This window comes from Rhinichthys klamathensis, unplaced genomic scaffold (assembly GCF_029890125.1).
Source record: "Rhinichthys klamathensis goyatoka isolate OS25496 unplaced genomic scaffold, OSU_Roscu_1.1 h1tg000216l_1, whole genome shotgun sequence".
Taxonomy (NCBI): domain Eukaryota; kingdom Metazoa; phylum Chordata; class Actinopteri; order Cypriniformes; family Leuciscidae; genus Rhinichthys; species Rhinichthys klamathensis.
In genome coordinates this window covers 875409-892799 of record NW_026606741.1, presented here as the reverse complement: position 1 = coordinate 892799, position 17391 = coordinate 875409, and the positions used below count along the sequence as shown (strand labels likewise).

At 46.3% G+C, this 17391-nt stretch overlaps 2 protein-coding genes across 2 annotated transcripts in view; one reads left to right on the top strand and one right to left on the bottom strand.

Annotated features, from left to right (window-relative positions):
• The window catches only part of LOC130097323 (gastrula zinc finger protein XlCGF7.1-like), a 362909-nt gene that overhangs the window by 160229 nt on the left and 185289 nt on the right, over window positions 1-17391 (top strand). The window lies entirely within an intron of this gene.
• Window positions 1-17391, bottom strand: part of LOC130097297 (uncharacterized) — a 298549-nt gene that overhangs the window by 104399 nt on the left and 176759 nt on the right. The gene's annotated exons all lie outside the window — the stretch shown is intronic.

Genomic DNA, 17391 nt, shown 5'->3' with positions numbered 1-17391 from the left:
GGGCCTCATGTACAAAGCGTGCGTACGCCAGCCTGTCAACATTGAACATTGAAAATAAGGGAGATTTCCCGGAATCCATCCCCAAAATAAGGGATTTTTTTTACACGATTCTTAACCACAAACTTTAAAAATAAAATGTAAAATGTATATGTAATAATAACAAAATAAAATGTAATAATATGTAAAGTGCTGCGAGAAAAGCCTATACATCTAAACATCTCGTCACGCGCAGTAAAGCCGGCTAGCCGAAACTCATTCTTTATGTGTACGGGTGTGACATAATGACGCAAAGACATGCTCGAATGTAGTTTTCAGATAGATTTTAGATAGTTTTGACCACTGGCAGAATGTTTTTTTTAATATAATTATTTTGGATTATTTTTAACTTAAAAAAGTTAGGGACTGCAGCTTTAAATGACGTTTAACGAAAAAGACGTTATTTTTGACGTTTTTTTTTTTTTTACCATTTCTGAACAAGCTTCCAATTAGGCAATATACACAACCAGCTTACAATATATGTTAAAGTTTTCTTTTAGTTGAAAACATTAAACAGTAGGCCTATGTAAACAAAAAATATAAAAAACAAAAGCATTAATAAAAGCATGCTCAAGCAGCGCGAACGGGAAAAAACGCCTAATAAAGCAGATTGCGCCAGATATCGTACAGACTGTACACACACACTCGAGTCAGCATATGATTATCGTGGTTGTTTCACGTTTATATTGAGAAAAACAATATCCACATGCAGGGGCGCCACCAGCAATTTATGCTTAAATGAGAAAAGGCACTTTGCTGACAGACGTTTCAGAGACACAAGGATAACGGTGTTTTAAGTTTCTAACAGCACTTTGCGTTTTCTGTTCTTAAACCTGTCTCCCTCAACGAAACTTAAAGGAAGTATATGTCTCAAAATAATTTTGCTATAAGATAAGTTATCATCTCGGATCACGTGGGGTCCAGCTGCGCTTGAGCGCGTCTGTCTCTCTGGCTCAGCGCTAGCCAACACGCGAACGCAGATTTAATTTAGAAGTTGATGATCACGCGATCTGAACGTTCTAATCACACCAGTGTGAACGATCGTACACATCAAAGGGTTAACCAGCGATCCCATGCGGTGATGATGTTTCTTATGTCCGTTTTGAGGAACCAGAGGGCAAATATTTCAACCGACAGCTGAGGCATTTAAGTGGCACCGAAATTAGGCATGTCCGGTTTCGCTAACCAACCCTATTTATTAGCGTGGTTTCTTTTTAATTCGTGCTGCTAGAGCTTAAATGCTTTTGTTCTTTAAATTATTTGTTTACACATATTGTTTAATGGTTTCAACTAAAGGAAAACCTAATGATGTAACGTAAGCTATGCAGTTTTATTACTTCATTTGATGATTCAATTTCTTACTTTAATGCTGTTTTTTAGTGTTAACTTGTACAGTTCTCTGTCCATACTGTCAGTCAGTTCAGTCAGAGTAGCAGTAGAGTAGCCTGACATGACGTTAGTAGCCTACAGTGGTACCATGCCAGTGACGTCATCGAACAAGGCTGCACTCTAATAACCACAAATGTTCATTTAAGTGTTGGGAAAAACGTCATATATGTAACCCTTTTCGTCTGTGTGCTCCCCCAAATGTCTCTGCGTTGTGTTTGAATGATGGTTGAATGAGGAGGACACAAATATCGTGGTCGTCACAGTAGCTTTATTTTGGGCTCTTTATCTGCATCAGCCACTATGCAGCACACCGCAACATCTTTTCACAAGGAAAATAGAACTGTTAGTAACCAATATCAAAAATAAAAATGCATACAAAACTATAAAACGAAACAGCATAGCCTTAGCTGCAGTTATAATAACACTCAAATCACGGGGGTTCACAAAGATTGGAAAAAATAACTTTCCGCATATGACAATTAATGTCAAATACATCCAAAATACAAAGAACAAAACTCACAATACTCCGACAAACGTTAAACACCATACAATACACAGAAATATATACTCCACCACATGGAATTTACAACCCATTAAAAAATATTGTCACAGGCCGGGGGTGGGGAGAAACCACGACCCGTACCAACTACCACTCTGAGGAGCTACACCAAGAACACCACAAGGCTGGACACAAGGTACAGTAAGTAACTTGTCTTTATTAAATATTAAAACAGGTTTAAAAGGGCATCCGCCTGGACGGCTAAACTCGTTCCACTCTTCCAGACGGCAGCGGAACTCAGGAGTTCAGGCAAAGGGGCCTTCAGGTGAATAACTCAGAGTGGGTAAGTAACAGACTTCTTTTGTTTCCTTAGGATCACGGTGGAGCTCAAGACGGGCTACAAGTGTCTCCAGAAGAACAACTCCATACAACGTGAGGGCTGGCGTTTTCTACTCCTTGCAGATGGCAGTGGAACTCAGGAGCTCAGGCAAGGGGACCTCCAGGTGAATGACTCAGAGTGGATAAGTAACAGACTTCTCTTGTTTCCTTAGGATCACGGTGGAGCTCGAGACGGGCTACAAGCGTCTCCAGGGGAACAACTCCTTACAACGTGAGGGCTGGCGTTTTCTACTCCTTCCAGACGGCAGTGGAACTCAGGAGCTCAGGCAAGGGGACCTTCAGGTGAGTGACTAAGAGTGGATAAGTAACAGACTTCTCTTGTTTCCTTAGGATCACGGTGGGGCTCAAGACGGGCTACAAGGATCTCCAGGAGAACAACTCCATACAACGTGAGGGCTGGCGAGGCCGTGGAACTCAGGAGCTCAGGCAAAGGGACCTTCAGGTGAGTGGCTCAGAGTGGATAAGTAACAGACTTCTCTTGTTTCCTTAGGATCACGGTGGGGCTCATGACGGGCTACAAGGATCTCCAGGAGAACAACTCCATACAACGTGAGGGCTGGCGCGGCAGTGGAACTCAGGAGCTCAGGCAAAGGGACCTTCAGGTGAGTGGCTCAGAACAGCATAAGCAACGGACTTCTTTTGTTTCCTGCAACACAGCAATAGAGCTGGAATACCTGCGATAGAGGAGCTTTAGGACTCTTGGAGAGCTCGGGAAGCGGCGGTCCTCAAACTCGGTAGATTCAAGGCGGCGTGAGTGATTTGCTTTCTCTGTTCTAGCACACAGCAATAGAGCTGGAATACCTGCGATAGAGGAGCTTTGGACTCGTGAGGATCTCAGGAAGTAGTGGTCTTCGAGGTCGGTGAATCCTCGGCAGCGTGAGTGACTGGCTTTCTTGGTTCCTGTAACGCAGCAATAGAGCTGAAGTACCTGCAGTAGAGGAGCTTTGGAACTCGTAAGGAACTCAGGAAGTAGCGGTCTTCGAGGTCGGTGAGTCCTGGCAGCGTGAATGACTGGCTTTCTCGGTTCCTGTAACGCAGCAATAGAGCTGAAGTACCTGCAGTAGAGGAGCTTTGGAACTCGTAAGGAACTCAGGAAGTAGCGGTCTTCGAGATCGGTGAATCCTGGCAGCGTGAGTGACTGGCCTTCTCGTTTCCTCAGGATGAGAGTCAATCGGCACCTGCACACATCTACACAGCTGGACTATAAACTTCCCCACCCCACACGGGCTTGACGATCCCAGGAAAAATTGGAGCGAACGGAATAGTTAAATCTTCTTCACACTTGTGTATAAAGCAATCCCTCCACAATTCACACGTTGTAAGCACTGCAATTCCACAAATACCTCACAGTGGGTTGAAGCCTTCACTCCATTCAACCCGGATCATCCAAACTGCTGCTCGGGTTCCAACCGGAGGGGGGGAGAAAGTGCAATGATAAGGCGACTGCACAGGGGGGTTATTCGGGAACACAAATGTGCCTTCCCATCACCAGCTTCAACCTCATGAAATAGAACAGCGAACATGGACAGATCTTCTAATAGGTCACAATGCCTCCATAAACTCAATCACAATGTTAGTACAGAAAGCTGGAATTGGGTACTTAACTCTTCATAAAGGACGATCTTCAGAATGCATTCATCAACTCGACCACAAGGTTTGTACAACAAGCTGGAATTGGGCACTTAACTCTTCATAAAAGACGATCTTCACAATGCCTTCATCAACTCAATCACAATGTTTGTACAGCAAGCTGGAATTGGGTACTTAACTCTTCATAAATGTTGATCTTCACACTCACGGGGACAATCTTCTCCCTCGCCCGTCTGCTCACTTTTGGCCAGTCCTTCACTCTCCGTACCTCGCCGTTTGTTTTAATCCTCTGCCCCTTCCTTCAACTGCTCCATTTATATCCTCTGCAAACATACACTCTCGCTCGCCACTGTAATCAACTCTTATTTCATTCAGCTGTAAACAATTTATCCGTGTTTTCCCGTTAGATCGGCCATGACGGCAAACCGGAACCGGCCTGATGTTACGCCGGAAGTGCTCCCCCCGGGGGACTATGCACCGAATTTTAGTTCCGGCTTAGTCACCCGGTGACATCCTCCCCCACCATTCCGTTCTAGTCCCTAGAACCGGACTCTGCTACCCACTCCCCATATCTCTCTGGGGGCACTCCTCGGGTTTCTCTTTGTGACCGCCTAGGCGGGGAGACCGGCTCTGCTCCCCTGGCCTCGATGTCTGGGCCCCTTGGTAACACCGCCCGGCCTACCAGGGGTGCTTCCTGCGCCATCGGTATTGCTGGGGCTGCGGCCAAAGCCTTGGGTAATTTGGACACGGGCGAAGCAAGTTCCGGTGCAGTACCCTTTCCGGCCCCGATCTTCCTTCGGGTCGAATGATATAAACTGGCTGGTTCGGACCCTGTTGTCTCTCCACCACATAAGGCGTAGCTTCCCACCTATCGCTGAGCTTACCCTTGCCCTGCCGCCGATTATCTCGCACCAACACCCGCTCTCCCGGTAGCAAGGGGGCCTGTCGTGCGGTTCGATCGTATATCCGTTTGTTCTTGGTAGCCGCCCTACCAATGTGATCAGCGACCCGTTCGTAGGCCGCATGGAGTTGCCAATGATGTCGATGTGCCCATTCGGTACGGGTTGAAGGTTCTCCAGCTGCCATCGTCCCCAGGAGTAGATCGGTGGGCAAACGTATATGCCTCCCAAACATCAAATAAGCTGGGGCATACCCCGTGGTGCTGTGGACGCTGTTGTTATAGGCCTGCACCAAAGCCGGAAGGCTATCTGTCCACCAGCTTTGTTGGTCCACATCTAACGTCCCCAGATGTCCCAACAAGGTTTGATTGAACCGTTCGCATCCCCCATTCCCTTGTGGGTGGTATGGAGTGGTGCGAGTCTTCGTGCACCCATAGATTCGGCACAGCTCCTGAATCACTCGAGACTCAAAGTTGGGTCCTTGATCGGAATGCAGGGTCTCGGGGCACCCGAATGGCTGGAACACTGCCCTCCAGAGGGCATTCGCCGTGGTGGCTGCTGTCTGATACGGAGTCGGAATTGCCCACGCATATTTGGTAAATAGATCAGTCACCACTAAAATGTTCTGGCAGAGGTCAGCGGGTCGACTCAACGTCAGGAAGTCCATGGCAATCATATGTAAGGGGGCCCTAGGCTGTACTGGGACCAACGGGGCTTTAGCTTCTCTTCTAGCTTTGAACAACATACACCGGGCACATCCCTGGACGTACAGGCCCACAGCTGCCTCAATCCCCAACCAATAGAAATGCCTCCGCACCAACGCCACAGTCCTCTCCTTCCCTTGATGTCCTAACTGAGCGTGATACGCCCGTCGCAAGTGCTGCACTTGACTTTCTGGCACCACCAACTGGCACACGGTCTCATTAGTTTTAGAATCCTGGATGTTACGGCAGACTACTCCGTCTCTCAAACAAAGCCGGTCCCATTGTCCCAAGAGCTTGCCCACAGTCCGTGTCTGGCCATACCGTTCTGCCGCTCCAGGGGGTTCTCCCTGTTCCAAGTAAGTTCGTATGGCCACCAGCCCCTCGTCCTCTCCCTGTAGTCTCCTCCAACGCTGCGGATCCCATCCCCAGCTTGCCGGGACTTCTTCCTGTTGCGCCCCAGGCGCCTCAACTATTCCAACCATTAGCTCCTCATCTACAGGTGGTACGGGTGGACGTCCATTGCTGCTGCCCACAGGTAGTCGAGACAAGGCATCTGCATTGGTGTGTTTCCGCCCTGGCCGATACTGGAGCTGGTAGTCGAAATTAGCGAGTTGTGCCACCCACCGTTGTTCGACCGCCCCCAGTTTAGCCGTTTGCAAGTGAACCAACGGGCTATTATCGGTAACCACCAGTACTTTGGCTCCCCATAGATAATCTTTAAATTTTTCACACAGAGCCCACTTCATAGCCAACAGCTCGATCTTGAAGGAGCTATAGTTGGCATCATTTCGCTCTGCAGGGTGAAGGCTTCGGCTCGCATAAGCGATGACTCGCTCCACTCCTTGCTGTTTCTGAGCCAACACTGCTCCTAGCCCGATGTTACTGGAGTCGGTGTACAGGATGAAGGGTTGTGCAAAGTCTGCATATGCCAGAATTGGAGCCTGTAGCAACTCCCGCTTAAGTTTCTGAAAGGCCTCCTCGCACGCCTGGTCCCAGGCGACCGAGGGGGATCCACGGCCCCGCGAGCGACCCGAGCCGGCCAGTAGTTGGTTTAGCGGCTTAGCAATCCTGGAGAAGTCCTTAATGAACCGCCTGTACCCAACAAAACCCAGGAACGACCTCACTTGCCGTACAGTCCTCGGAGGGGCCCAGTCTTGGACAGCCGACACCTTGTCTGGGTCTACCGCGACTCCTGCCGCCCCAACACAATGGCCCAGAAATTTAACCTCTTTCCGGAGGAGTTGGCATTTACCGGGCTGGAGCTTCAGCCCATATCGCTCCATGGCCTGAAACACTTGCTCGAGATGTAATAAATGGGACGCAAAGTCCGGCGAGTAGACTATTACATCGTCCAAGTATACCAAGGTGGTGTCCACCAGCTGCCCACCCAGACACCGCTGCATGAGCCGTTGGAAGGTGGCGGGGGCATTGCAAAGGCCGAAGGGCATCCGGTCCCATTCGAATTGGCCAAAAGGGGTAGTAAAGGCGGTCTTCTCCCGGTCCCTCTCCTCCACCTGTACCTGTCAGTATCAGCTAGCGAGATCGAGGGTAGAGTACCAAGCGGCATGTGTCAGGCTGGTGAGGGAGTCTTCGATCCTAGGCAAGGGAAACGCGTTTTTTTTTTGGTGACCTGATTCAACGTCCGATAGTCCACGCAGAACCTCCAAGTGCCGGTCTTTTTGCGCACCAGGACGATCGGGGCCGCCCACGGGCTACTGCTCTCCCGAATGATCCCTTGCTCTAGCATTCCTCTCAGCAGGGTGCTTATTTTGGAATACAGGGTCGGAGGGACCGGCCGGTACCGCTCCCGACTGGGTGCTGCATCTCCCGTGGGGATGGAATGTTTCACCACATTTGTACAGCCATGGTCCTCCTCATGAGAGGAGAATACGTGTTGCCATTTGGCCAACATACTCTGAAGCTGACAGACTTGGCTCTCCTCCAGGCCTTCTCCTTGCAAAGACTCTTCCTGTAGATGGACCGGCAGGTCTCCACCGGACCCGTCGGCCCGGGATGGTTCGTGCGTCAGAGCCACCTCCACCACTGTCGAGCTCACCTGGCAGAAGCTGACCTCTCTGCCCTCTCTCACTTGCTGGGGTCCCACCGGGGTCACCCGGGCTAGACGTTGATGCCGGTAGAGATGGACGGGGTAGGGGTTCCTGTTCCGCACTCGCACCGCCACTCGTCCACGATGGGCCACAGCCAATCCTCGTGCCACTTCCACTCGCTGACAATCCCAATGGGGCTCAACAAGGACCCAATCGTCTGGGCCATAAGCCCGAGCAGGCAACCGAGCCCAGAGAACGGCCTCACTCTGGGCCGGGACAGAAAGGGCATAGCGACAGGCCACCCGGCCGGTATCTTCCCGATCTTGTTGGGAACTGGCTATCTGTATTCGTCGACAATCAGCCACAATGCGTCTCCACTACCTCCTCTCGGCAATCGGGGCAGTTTGAACAGGCCCCATCCGAAACAATTCTTCCCAACAATCCGTAATCACGTTTATTCCTAGCAAGGCCCGGTGTGCCCCTAAACAAGAGTCCCAAACGATAACGAGTCCCTTCTGCAGTATGATTGTCCCGTGGATCTCGAAGTCTGTAACTCGGTATCCAATGTATGGGATCTCTAGTCCATTAGCCCCTCGCAGAACGAGCCATGGGGCTTCTGCCTCAGGTAAGCACCGAACACCAAACAGTTCTTTGGCCAAACTATCCGAGAACAAGGTCACCTGGGACCCCGTGTCCACTAGGAACCGCACCACGGTGTCGTTCAAACGGATCTCGACCAGCGGACACTGCCCGACCAAGCTGTCTCTTGGGGCTGGGGCTAGGGGAGGGTCAATAAAGGGGGTCCCGACCACTTGACCCACAGTGGCCGGTCGTTCTAAAAAAACCCTTGCGAATTTCGCCGTGCTCTGCACTGACGGATGTAATGACCAGGTTCTCCACACCCATTGCAGATCGGGCGTCCCTGTTTATCCCACTGGTACTTAGGGCCGCTGGTCCGACCTGGGCGCCTGCCTGGGTCTCGTCCTCCATCTGACCATGAACGTTCTCGAGCCACAGTTGAGGAGTCAGGCCGCCCACGACGGAGTTCCTCCAGGAGAGTCTTAGACAGTTCGGCCATTTGTTCACGGACATCCTTCTTGAGCTCTGCCCGTAGATCTTGTTTCCAGTCAGACGGCCCCGGGGGCACCGGAACACTAACCTCCCTGGCAGCCATACATACGGGCGAATCCACCGTCTCTGCATAACCTTGTTCCAACGCCAGAGCTTCCCGGCGGAGGTCTTCTAAGGTTAAGGTCGCATCCCTGCGAAGCTGTAAGCGCAGGCTCTGCCGCAAAGGCCCTTCTCGTAGGCCCAGGAGGAACTGGTCTCGCAATAGCCTGGTCTCTTCTGCCCCCAGCCCATGCTCTCTGCGCCCCTTCAGCCGGGCATGCTGCTCCCGTAAGCGGAGGGCGAAGGCCCGCAGAGTTTGTCTAGGCCCTTGTTTATAATTAAAGAATTGAGCTCGGAGCACGGCCACAGGGGTGGCATCGCCGTACTGTCCTGCCAGGAACTCGAAGATGGCTTGTGCACTGGCTCGAGTGGCCGCAGATGCGGCTTGGACCTCTCGCTTCGCTTCCCCTTCCAGGGAGTTCAAGACGAACTGAACCTTCTGGGAGTCGCTCAACCCTTGCAATCCCGCCAGATACTCCACTTGGGCTCTCCATTCAGTCAGATTCAATTCCGATCCGGGTCCACCATACTTCTGGGCCCACGGGGCTCCCATAAACACAGGGGTGACCGGAGGCCGGCCTACAGGCGGTTCTTCATCCGCCATCGCGTGCCCCTGGCTGCTCAACTCAGAGTGGAATCCTGCCGACTACGCCAATTTATGTCACAGGCCGGGGGTGGGGAGAAACCACGACCCGTACCAACTACCACTCTGAGGAGCTACACCAAGAACACCACGAGGCTGGACACAAGGTACACTAAGTAATTTGTCTTTATTAAATATTAAAACAGGTTTAAAAGGGCATCCGCCTTGACGGCTAAACTCGTTTCACTCTTCCAGACGGCAGCGGAACTCAGGAGTTCAGGCAAAGGGGCCTTCAGGTGAATGACTCAGAGTGGGTAAGTAACAGACTTCTTTTGTTTCCTTAGGATCACGGTGGAGCTCAAGACGGGCTACAAGTGTCTCCAGAAGAACAACTCCATACAACGTGAGGGCTGGCGTTTTCTACTCCTTCCAGATGGCAGTGGAACTCGGGAGCTCAGGCAAGGGGACCTTCAGGTGAGTGACTCAGAGTGAATAAGTAACAGACTTCTCTTGTTTCCTTAGGATCATGGTGGGGCTCAAGACGGAGTGGGTAAGTAACAGACTTCTTTTGTTTCCTTAGGATCACGGTGGAGCTCAAGACGGGCTACAAGTGTCTCCAGAAGAACAACTCCATACAACGTGAGGGCTGGCGTTTTCTACTCCTTCCAGATGGCAGTGGAACTCGGGAGCTCAGGCAAGGGGACCTTCAGGTGAGTGACTCAGAGTGAATAAGTAACAGACTTCTCTTGTTTCCTTAGGATCATGGTGGGGCTCAAGACGGGCTACAAGGATCTCCAGGAGAACAACTCCATACAACGTGAGGGCTGGCGCGGCAGTGGAACTCAGGAGCTCAGGCAAAGGGACCTTCAGGTGAGTGGCTCAGAGTGGATAAGTAACAGACTTCTCTTGTTTCCTTAAGATCACGGTGGGGCTCAGGACGGGCTACAAGGATCTCCAGGAGAACAACTCCATACAACGTGAGGGCTGGCGCGGCAGTGGAACTCAGGAGCTCAGGCAAAGTGACCTTCAGGTGAGTGGCTCAGAACAGCATAAGCAACTGACTTCTTTTGTTTCCTGCAACACAGCAATAGAGCTGGAATACCTGCGATAGAGGAGCTTTAGGACTCTTGGAGAGCTCGGGAAGCGGCGGTCCTCAAACTCTGTGGATTCAAGGCGGCGTGAGTTATTTGCTTTCTCTGTTCTAGCACACAGCAATAGAGCTGGAATACCTGCGATAGAGGAGCTTTGGACTCGTGATGATCTCAGGAAGTAGTGGTCTTCGAGGTCAGTGAATCCTCGGCAGCGTGAGTGACTGGCTTTCTCGCTTCCTGTAACGCAGCAATAGAGCTGAAGTACCTGCAGTAGAGGAGCTTTGGAACTCGCAAGGAACTCAGGAAGTAGCGGTCTTCGAGATCAGTGAATCCTGGCAGCGTGAGTGACTGGCCTTCTCGTTTCCTCAGGATGAGAGTCAATCACTTCAACTTGTAAGCACTGCAATTCCACAAATACCTCACAGTGGGTTTAAGCCTTCACTCCATTCAACCCGGATCATCCAAACTGCTGCTCGGGTTCCAACCGGAGGGGGGGAGAAAGTGCAATGATAAGGCGACTCCACAGGGGGGTTATTCGGGAACACAAACGTGCCTTCCCATCACCAGCTTCAACCTCATGAAATAGAACAGAGAACATGGACAGATCTTCTAATAGGTCACAATGCCTCCATAAACTCAATCACAATGTTAGTACAGAAAGCTGGAATTGGGTACTTAACTCTTCATAAAGGACGATCTTCAGAATGCATTCATCAACTCGACCACAAGGTTTGTACAACAAGCTGGAATTGGGCACCTAACTCTTCATAAAAGACGATCTTCACAATGCCTTCATCAACTCAATCACAATGTTTGTACAGCAAGCTGGAATTGGGTACTTAACTCTTCATAAATGTTGATCTTCACACTCACGGGGACAATCTTCTCCATCGCCCGTCTGCTCACTTTTGGCCAGTCCTTCACTCTCCGTACCTCGCCGTTTGTTTTAATCATCTGCCCCTTCCTTCAACTGCTCCATTTATATCCTCTGCAAACATACACTCTCGCTTGCCACCGTAATCAACTCTCATTTCATTCAGCTGTAAACTATTTATCCGTGTTTTCCCGTTAGATCGGCCATGACGGCAAACCGGAACCGGCCTGATGTTACGCCGGAAGTGCTCCCCCCGGGGGACTATGCACCGAATTTTAGTTCCGGCTTAGTCACCCGGTGACAATATCATAAATACAAAACCATCCATCGCAAATAACTGCACATCTATGTTAGTTAACATCTTTAACAGTAAAATATTTCTTCAAATAACATGGATGGCCAATATAATTAAAGAAATTAAATAGATGTAACAGAGAACAGTGAAAACCCTCCTTACCTTTTCACAAGGAAAATAGAACTGAATTAAAAAACAGCTCCACCCATGTGAAGAAAGGGTCACTCACACAGTGAAACACTCATAGAACACAGCTCCCCCCTAAGGCTGGGAGAAACATTTTAAATCTTTCCTACATATATGTTTTGTTTTTAACATTATTTTTTATGTTTAGAATTTTAATAACCAACATGTTATCGAAATATATTGTGTTCCTTTCAGTTCCCCTTTAAAATAGGCTTTGAAACAATTAATAAAATCAGCCTTTCTTTTTTTTCATTTAAAACAATGTTTTGTGTAGAAGGTAGTTCCGGCTTAGTCATCTAATTCATCTAATATAATTAAACAAGAGAATCTGGTGAAAATGATAATTAATGTTTTGTCTTTTAACTTTAACAATACAAATCTAATTACACACCAGAATTTTGTCAAAATTGTATATCTTAACGTGAAATATAGCAGATTTCACCTAGCAACACAAATGCACCACATCTGGAGTTTATTGACAGAAGGCAAACAATAAACACACACACACAGATTTACTGTCTTTCAGCTGAAGGGTCTATGAAGACATGCTACCGTCCTCTCTAACAGTAACTGCAATTCATCTAATACATGTATATAATATTTTAACATCAAAATGAAAGCTACACACATTTAGTACACTAAACAACATTTCCACTGACCTAAATCTATGGAATTATTTTTGTGCCGATAAAAATGAACGTAACTTTTCAAGAAATCAATGAAAATATAAATTGAAACTGAATAAAATATCTTTGAAACTGTAAAAGAATGAATCGCAGGCAATTTTTTTTACTTTGTTTTTAATACACTGCATGTTTTGCTAACTATTCCTCATATTTCTTTTACTGATCTAAACTTACAAATGCGCTTCAAGAGTTTTCATTTACGCTTCTGAAGTTTTCGTTTGCTTCTGAAGTTTTCATTTACGCTTCTGAAGTTTTCGTTTACGCTCCCTGAGTTTTCGTTCGCTGTTCTGACACAAATCTCTCGTGGGGGCGGGGCTAGTAGCAGTGTGTTCTCATTGGCTACTGAGTTTTTGATTGACAGCTTCTTGACCTGGAAGTGAAGACGTCAGTGTTGTGTTTACATGTGTGGATGTAAGCGTCTGTAAGCGCAGCTTTTACAGTGATATTAGTGATATTAAGTTATGTTTGTTTTTGAATTTTATCTATAACTACAGAAAATTACTCTTTTACAATAAGGAAGCAATATAGTAAAAATTGGAAAATAAGTAAATTACATGAAAATGTCTTATTCATGCAGATTTTTCAAAGCAGTTATCCAGTGAGAAAAAAAAAACAAGTAATACAATTAAACTAAATTAAAGTAGATAATACTTAATAATAATAATAGAGACCCAGTCTGTGATCTAGGTGAAAGAGTCTCAGTGTGATGGGATTTATCTTACTTCTGTGACATGAGACAGCTAGCAGACGGTCAGTTTAGCCAGTCTGTCTGCTTCCTGACCTGAGCCCCAGATTGTCATGTTTGAGCTCTAAGACTATATGCCATATTACTAGAGAGAAGAGCGGCACCATCCCAGGAGGGATGAATACCATCTCAACAGGTCAGGTCAGCCCCAAAAACTTTTTCCAAAGGTCTATGAACGAAGTGACGTCGAGAGTGACCAACTGAAAGGGAACACGTTTAAAAGCATTATATATGAATGCATGTATAATATTTATATTAAATTAAAAGCAAAGTTTAATATTACTAGTCAATTAATAAACTATAATAACTAGAACTAAAACCAAGTTTTTTTCACTCAAAATAATGTTCAATAATTTTCGTTATCCAACATATAAAACACAATTCTTGTGGCATTCACAGCAACACTAGTAGTAGTAGTTAACTACGCATTTACTTACCGTAAAACTTCAAATAATAGCCGAGTCCCAAATAGACGCCTGTCTCTTTTACACGCCTGGCGTGGCTGCAGGTTTGGGTTAATAAAGGCCGGTCTCAAATAGAGGCCGGGTCTGTTTTTTAGTTCCGGGTTGTATTTAATCCTCTAAAACCGTCAGATCCTCCGCTTTTTGGCGGCCGCCAAAGCAAATTTTTTGTCCCTCCAAAGCCTTTTTTGATCGATGAGTGATGTAGAATAGAATGACCGCGGCGCTTGACAGGGCGCGTTACGAGCAGAGAGAGAGAGAGAGAGAGAGAGAGAGAGAGAGAGAGAGAGAGCGCCCCGGCCGCGCGCGCTCACTCTCACGTCTTCAAACAACGCGAGCGCTGTCTTGCTCTCTCTCCCTCGCGCATATTAATCAAAATCAATTGACGCGATAGTAAAAGGTCGGAAGACCGGCAGACCGCAGTTTCACGTGGAGCATTTGGAGATTTTTAGAGATTAGAGACGGGCCTATACAATCAATGAACAACATCTCAACACTAAATTATAAAGGCCTGTCTCATATAGACGCCTGTCTCAAATACAAGCCGGTGCAGTTCGACGATTTGGGAAAATAAAAGCCCGGGCTACTATTTGAAGTTTTACGGTAATGTGAATCGGTAATACTTTACAATAGCAGGGCATGAATAATCATGTGCTAATACCTCCATTAATAGTTAATTCAATATGAACTTATGATTAGTGAAGATATGAACTAATCATGAACCACTGACGAGCGATCCTTAACTATGACATGAGTCATAATGATTCATGCATGGATAACAGTAGCTGTAAACATGTTATTACATGTTAAATAGATAATGTTATATAAAGTTTAGGGGTAAACTAAATAAAGTTTAGGGGTAAACTAAATCAATCAGGCTCCATAAGAATAAAAAATAAATATTTTGACTTTGAAATACACTTAAACAATCATAATTTAAACTATTGACATCAGCAGCTTCATCATAAACATTACTGAAAGGCAGATAATTAGTTTGTCATTAATTTCACTGATCCTCCTTATCAAAAATCAAAAAATACTAAATAGACCAATAATTTGTCTTAAAAGGTCCTAATTTGTTTTGGGATATTCTTTCCCATCAAACTAAACCTAGTGTGACTTACAACAGTTCCTGAGGAATCAGTTCCCAAAAAAATATACCCAAAGAGGAAGCATGAACTAAGGTCAAGGAACACTTGCTGGGATCAGTTGTTTACTCTCCATTCAGACACAGGTCGTGATAATACTGTTCATCCGTTCTGACTCTTTGAAAAGCCACACAACATCACTTAACTGGGCTGAATACTAGTTGTAGTACGTGTGTATTTGATAGTACATTTATGATAAACCATGAGCTAAAAATGGGTAAGTGAACTTTCTCTTCTCAAGTGTAGGAAACTCAGAAGCGAAGACCAGGAGACTTGGTGGTATCTTCAGCAGGATTCTTTATTGAGAACCCGAGCTGTTGGTAGCTGCAATCATCGTCAAGTCTAACTAAGGCAGTATATATTGTAGTTTATATACCTTTCAAGGGGGAGGGATTACATAGAGGTGGAGACACTCAAACAAAGCATGTAAATGAAGTACAGGATTCAGCTTGTTACCGGAAATTCCCCAGCCCTGATCTCATCAGCATAACAGTGTCATGTATAGATGGTGATCCAATCAGCCTGATTAGTATGGAGGGATTATTGGGACAGATTGAAAACTAAAAGTCTAAAACTAAAAGTCTTAAACGAAAACCAAAAGTCTAAGTTTGAAACTAAAAGTCTAAGTCGAAAACTAAAAGTCTAAGTCAAAAATGAATTTGGTATTTAGGATTGGGCATTTGGTATTTAGGATTGGGCATTTGGTATTTAGGATTGGGCATTTCGTATTTAGGATTGGGCATTTGGTCATTTAGCCATTTAGGATTTAGGATTTAGGATTGGGCATTTAGGGATTTAGGATTGGGCATTTAATCATTTAGGCATTTAGGATTGGGCATTTGAGGATTGAGGATTGAGGAGTGTATGCAAATAAGGAGGCGTGGCCCAAATACTGGAGGCTGGGTTTGAAATGGCTGGTGCAGATGCACCGTATGGACAGCAGAGGGAGCTCCAGTCAGTCCAGTGCTAAGGAGCACACTGTAATGAAACCAAACAGAGCGAGTGAGCAGGTCTGGAGCGAGGACTGTACTTTATAATGTGATAACTTCAACTTAATGACAGCGTTGTATAGGGGTACTGGAACGGTACATGTATTCCTATTGAACCGAACCGGTAGCCTACGGGCGTCACAGTTCGGTGCACGAATTTACACGGAGAATACACGGTATAAAAATAAATAAAACTCTAAATAGCGATACATTTCGCTCTATTCGCGTTTGATGTGAACGCAGCATAATGAACAGGCTGCGATATCAAGATTGCAATGTTGGAGTGTGTGCTGCAAAGTTCAAACTGCAAAGTGTGCATATTTGTGTACACTCGCAATAAAATACAACATTGTGCTTTTGTCACACTCTAAAATCTTGTCAAACTGTAACCTACAACTGTCACCCAACCAAAATCACACACACACACACACACCTAGTTCGTTCGCGCCCACGCCTCCCCCTCTCTCTCTCGCGCGCACACACACACTCCAGCATTGCAATCTTGATATCGCAGCCTGTTTATTATGCTGCGTTCACACCAAACGCGAGTAGAGCGAAATGTATCGCTATTTAGAGTTTTATTTATTTTTATACCGTGTATTCTCCGTGTAAATTCGTGCACCGAACTGTGACGCCCGTAGGCTACCGGTTCGGTTCAATAGGAATACATGTACCGTTCCAGTACCCCTATACAACGCTGTCATTAAGTTGAAGTTATCACATTATAAAGTACAGTCCTCGCTCCAGACCTGCTCACTCGCTCTGTTTGGTTTCATTACAGTGTGCTCCTTAGCACTGGACTGACTGGAGCTCCCTCTGCTGTCCATACGGTGCATCTGCACCAGCCATTTCAAACCCAGCCTCCAGTATTTGGGCCACGCCTCCTTATTTGCATACACTCCTCAATCCTCAAATGCCCAATCCTAAATGGCTAAATGATTAAATGCCCAATCCTAAATCCCTAAATGCCCAATCCTAAATGGCTAAATGATTAAATGCCCAATCCTAAATCCCTAAATGCCCAATCCTAAATCCTAAATGGCTAAATGACCAAATGCCCAATCCTAAATACGAAATGCCCAATCCTAAATACCAATTCTAAATACCAAATGCCCAATCCTAAATACCAAATGCCCAATCCTAAATACCAAATTCATTTTTGACTTAGACTTTTAGTTTTCGACTTAGACTTTTAGTTTCAAACTTAGACTTTTGGTTTTCGTTTAAGACTTTTAGTTTTAGACTTTTAGTTTTCAATCTGTCCCAATAATCCCTCCATAGATTAGATCACTCAAACCTTAACATTATCATAGAGACAAAGGCCCAGCTGTACTTTGAGAAGTGACAAAAGGTTAATGTCAGCAAGCAGGATTGCTTGACTTAATCTTCTTTAATTCTCATCATCTATGCCTCAAAATGGAAAACACTGTGTACAGTTTCAATACTATTGTATTGGAACCTAATTAAATATTTAATAAATGTGTAACACAACATTAGTTAACAGCGAATTAAATATGATGTGCCCCCTCAAGTAAAGTCATGACACAGTCATGCAATAACAAGCAATTACTTTATGTTAGTGTATGGTTAGTTAATAAT